The sequence below is a fragment of the Phallusia mammillata genome, chromosome 3, assembly GCF_965637545.1.
Source record: "Phallusia mammillata chromosome 3, kaPhaMamm4.hap1.1, whole genome shotgun sequence".
Lineage (NCBI taxonomy): Eukaryota > Metazoa > Chordata > Ascidiacea > Phlebobranchia > Ascidiidae > Phallusia > Phallusia mammillata.
In genome coordinates this window covers 16,923,399-16,929,398 of record NC_137254.1, presented here as the reverse complement: position 1 = coordinate 16,929,398, position 6,000 = coordinate 16,923,399, and positions in this window count along the sequence as shown.

Genomic DNA, 6,000 nt, shown 5'->3' with positions numbered 1-6,000 from the left:
ACACGCATACACAACACTTTTCACCAACACTTTGCTAAACAGGAATAAAGGCAACAAATACAATTGCACCAGCCAAGTTCAAACAGATATCCTGTAAATTTTGTCAGATGCATCACCATTATTGGTTATCCCATTATAACAGATGGTGCATTCACAAGATAAAAAAAACAACAACCTCAAAGTTGTTTAAATTTAAAATGTGCAGCATATCACAGGCTATGTGTCATAAATGATTACAAAACATAAATGGTGCAAGTAGAACAGTATACACACAAAAAATGTTTAATGTGATTCCAATCCCTCCGTAGTGTATTTGTTGTCGAAAATGGCTGTATTGTAATCCTGCAGTGTCATCAAGCTTGAGGGTTTGGGAAGAGACTGAAACATTTCCAGTGGAATTTTTCCTGAGACAATTAAGGTTGCTTATTATAGAAACATAAACCCTATTGTGTCTGAAATGTTTTGAAACAACTTTATTATAAATGTAAAATGGTACTGCAAAATTTGATAATATCACCATGGCAAGATAATAAAGACCCACATCAAATGCACTCAATCCAGAAAAAAAGGCAAATACTGCCAAAAATAGTTGAAATATTATTTTTTTTTGTGATTTTAATTAAAACGTTTATACCATTCCTCAGAATTTCCTGGAGTTAGATGACAGTCAAAAAGAGCAGTTGGATTAGCACAAGGTAATGTCACACAAAGTATCACATCATCTTGTGTGAATAAAATATACATCTTGTTGGATTTATGTCCAAATCACTTAAAAAGCACGAAAACTACTTATATTGCACAATAAAACATTTATTACCACTCAGTAACGATTTATTTCAACACTAACTTAATAATGTATTCCCAGCACACCTACACTAACACACACCATAGTCAGTCTAAGCATATTTATTGGGACAGATGTGTCCTATTAAACTACAAATCATATGTGCAAAAATTGCTTGAAACAAGATTTATCGACTTATTTCCACTCTCCCAATTGCCCGCAATGCATTTTTGGGGCTTCCTTTTGCAGCCGCCATTACGCTTCAATTTGCTTCAACCGTGACGGCCAGAAGCGCAATCCAGTGTTTATAGAGATCAGTGGTTTTGACGCGATTATAGCTAACTACTAGAAACTTTTTCCGTTGGTACATTAATTTCATAGCATATATTTTGTTCTCTTAAATTCCTGACTTTTAAGTACATTTTATCATTTCTCCCTGACGCTGATTTAAACACTAGGGAAAATCCTGACGTATGGCAACCCTATTGTAGATCCTTTGGGAAAACTGAACTTGCACTTAAAACGACCGGGATATCCCCCTACTATGGATTTCGGAAACCCCGCAGTCTGCAACTGCAAAATGCAATTACATGACATGCATAACCTTTTTTTTATCTTTTATAAACAGAACTGCGTACCAACTTTACACTTAAGTACCAAAATCAGTGGTAGAACCAGTTTTATGAGTTTTTACAAACACGAACTTGAGGATAGGTTTGGAACATTTCTTATTCTCCAGTTTGGTTACTGGAGTTATATTTACGTGTTGTTTCAAGAGCGGGAATTCGATAAGTTGAAACAGTGGCTGCCAAAACAAATAGACACAAGCATTAAATTATCTAAAATAAATGTACACATACATCAAATTGTAACAGATAATGCGATACGCACCTTTTTATCGATTATCTTTTTGCCAAGACCTGCGTCAAATTTTTTGATTCGTCGCTGTAATAAGCAGAGAATTCAAAAAAATATTGCAGCTAATGCCAGAAAAGCCGAAATTCTAAAACTTATACGACACATTCCTGACCTGTTCATTGTGGTCCCTGCAAAAACGGTTGGACACACATTGCTGAAACGTTTGGCATACCAGTATCGTTTATTTATGCTGTACTAAGTTTTGCTACTAACATGACTCATATATCTTAAAATACTACCAAGAGGCCAAGGCCTATTTGTTCAGCTCCATTCGCATAAGCACATCTGCTATTAATTGGGCACAGCTACCAACCTTTAGCAAAAAGAAAGTTCGGTGAAGACTTCAGCGTAAGTATTTTAGTTTTATCCCAAGGCATTTTGTTAAATGAACTAAATCTTCTTCAAAATGCATTTCATCCGCAGCAAAATGCGGATTAAGCTTCATACTGCGTACAGTGTAATCATCAATAAATGTATCACCGCACTACAGTGATTGATTACCAGCATTTGATAACAATACAGTTAGCGCGTAACATAATGAGCACACTACCCATTTGACATGCTTTGGCATGAAGACACTTAAAAAGGTTGGGCAACCCTGATTTTAAGTTTTTAGCAGTAAATATGTTTTTGTTATTCTTTTATGGCTTTTAATTTCTTCAAACCAGGGGTCCGCGAATAACCAAGACATACTACGTAAACGACTGTTCGAGACCACTTTATTGAGCCTTGTGGTAAAGCTCAATGTTCTTTTAAAAAAGAATTTGTATTGAGGCAAGCTAATCTTTCTCGGTAAACCTGAAAAAAATAGTGCTGGGACAGGGTTGGGGGAATGTAAGCTAAAGAACAGTTTTTTTAGGTTGATTTTATTGTTATGAAACCTCATACCAACCCTAATAGCCCCCTAACCGTCAGTATTCTTTACACAAACTATATTTCAAATATTTGCGTTCGCCACCTACCGGAATTGAGCAAACCTGGGTACTGTGAATTCCTGTGTTAGCAGCTATACCGATGTCATGATTAAGAGCCGACGTGACTTGTCAGTTTTCCTTTACGTAATTTTGTGTACGCTAAGTGTTTAATTGCGTGGGACCGCAGTGGGAAAAGTCCTTATAATTGCCAAATGATGTTTGGACACAGGATAGAAGTGTTATGTTCTTTCAGGCCAATCGTAGATCCAACGTTCGCAGTTTGATGAGGGGGTTTTGATGTGTGCTTATATACTTGTGTCTTTCATGTTATCAAGAGTCAGTAGTCAGTTAATTTTTGCTTGGTCTTCTGCCTAGACAACTTCTACTATTCAAATTCATATTGTGGCTTTACGTAGAATCGCACTACATTGTTGTAGTTGTCTGCAGCAAAAATAAACCAACCAAAGTCTGGTATATTGCTTCTCCAGTATATTGCAGAACACGACCGCCATTGCATTTCAGTTACCATGTAGTTATAATTTCTGTATAAATTGCCACTATAGTTTATATGCTTGGTCAGTTTACACAATTAGAAACATTACCACTCATTCATAATTGACAATTAAGACGCAAGAAACCTGGAAATAAATTCGGTATGCTGATGTTGATTAATAAGGCAGCACCGACACCAGCAAACGACAAACACAATATAAGTCGGAACCAATCTGTCATATACGTGTCTGGATTTTATATTATGATTTGGTCACGGTTTTACAATCCAGCTGTTAACATGTCAGCCGTTATTGTTGTGTACAGTGTCAGCGCATACAGTCCTTTTTGCATCAACAACCTAGATGTAATGTTCGCCTGTCCGTACATGCTCCGGATACAAAACTCACCAATTAGTTTCAACTATTTAAAAATAAGGCCTCGATCAGTCAAAATAATTTAAGTAACATGCAAACTAATAAAATGTTAACTTTACTTAGTTGTGCTACACCCAAATTTTAAGAGTTGAAACGCTTTTTGTTTTGTTTAGATTCAATTTGTATTTTATACATACTGTCTCAACACCTTCAGTTATTTCGTTAATGGTTTGTTCACATCCACGTCATCAAAAACATCCCCGCTGCTGTACCCTGTCGTTGCTAGATGGTCCGACCCTTCTCTCAGTTTGGCATGGTTTTGTGCCTAAATTGGACATCCCTTTCTAATTCAGCTAAATCGGAATATATATTATATTTTCTTTGAAAGACCTTCTTGTTCCGATTAAGCAACGTTCGAATACGAAATGTTCATCTTTATTACAATTTAACAACCCAGGAGCCATATCTGCCATAGATTTTTTGTAAGTCTACTATTGGCATACTGCGAAAAAACAGGCATCATTTGCGTCACTATATAGATCAGGGGCGGGCAACTTCTCCAGTCGGCGGGCCTGATATGGAAAAATGAAGTACCTGGCGGGCCGGATTCCTGAATATTTATCCAGTGATTTAAAACGGGTTTTTGACCACCTAAACTAAATACAATCAAGAACGTCGCAATTACAATACGGTCCAAACAATCTAACTGATATAACATAAAACTATTCACCACAGTAAATTTAATTCTATACACCACAGACTTGGACACTGCTGAAACACTAACTAGGCTACACGTACGTGTGGAAACAAAGGAAACCGTGAAAGCAGGCCACACACAAGGTTGGCAGTTATGTCGTAACAATGGACGTATGGTGCAATGGTAACAACGGCGGGAAAGTTTTTTTGTTATTGGGGAGCGTTACTGTCCGTTACAACTATAATTTGACGCAGTAAGCAAGTAGTGGGGATTGCGGCAGACTGTGGCCGCCGGCCACATTATCATGTAATACCTGAAACTGACTGCGGGCCGCTCAAAATCCCGTCGCGGGCCGTATGTTGCCCGCCCCTGATATAGATGGTGACGTTATAAACAGTTAAGGCTGGTCGCTAGACTGTTCAGCTCAATCTGCGGAACAAGTTAGAAATGGTCCAAGGCTGTCAGGCGCAAAAAGGATTTACAATGTGGCCGACACAGCGTAAAGGTTGTGCACCGATGTACAGGAAATTTAGAATACACGACAGTAATTTTAAACTGCGACAGTAAATACAACCGGGTTAAGAACAAATTTCGGCAATCCGCTTAAACAAAGTACACCATTTGACATCCTTGCGAGTTTTGAGCCAGCAAGTCAAATCTAACTGCTTGGTAAGCCTCCGATATCGTGCAAATTTTATGATACAATCCCATTACAAAGTCATTCGAAGATACAGATGATTTAACAGTCTACAATCAAGAAAAAACATGATTTAACAATCCACAAAAAAACGATGGTGGAAGGGGCAACGTTATGTATTTGAGATTCGCGTTTCATTCAACGATCTCAATTACTCCGCCACCTTCTTCCTCTGCTTTAGCGTTGTATCTTACAGTAAAATGCGACGAGCGATTTGTAGATGTCTGTAGAGATGATATCTTTTCCACCACACACTTTTTGGCCCTGGTAAGTTGATTTTCTAATGTTTTCGAGTAAAGCAAGGGATTGAGAGCGCTGTTGATGGGAAGCAGCAGACAAGCACTTAACACGTAAGCATCCGGAGGCATCTTGATTCCTCCAACACTCAAATAGCCCATGACACAAACTGGAATCCAGCAACAAAAGTCGGTCAAAATCAACCTCGAAATTCTCTTTTGCATCTTGGAACTGACATCAGTGCTCCTGGATCCTTTCATACGGTTGCTCTGTTTGTAGATAAGAACATACGCAACCACCATGTATATGAACATGAGGAAGTTAATTGTAACAAGGAAAGTTGAATATTCCCAAGCAAATTCACTGGTTGTGGCAAACAAACGTGGCAAACAGACACTTGTTTCACCATAATATCCGAACTCTCCCCTGATTGGATTGCGGGGAAATGCCTCGTAAATGACACGTTTCACATCGTTCCAACTTTCTGGTTTTATATCCGCAATTCTTTCTGCGAGAAATGACATGTTTTTCCTTGTAACAAAATCATTTGCAAAGAAGTTGTTTGGAAACCAAACAGCAGTTGTAAAATATTCTGAAGTAACGTTTAGCAAAGGAACAGTTGCCAAAACAACAGCTAAAATCCAGCAAATCAATTCAGCAAGTAGAACTCTGGTCATGGCTGTCATAGTTAGGGCCGATGCCTCGGAGGATAGAATTGCAAGTGCTCCAAGTCCTGAACACAAACTACTTGATCTCCATTCTTTATCAAACAAACAATACGAGCCAGAAATTTTTGTTGATTGGACTACAACTGCAAGCAGATAAATTCCCATCAGAAAATCAGAGAAACTGAGGTTCAGAATAAAAACTCTGGTGTTAATAGAAAC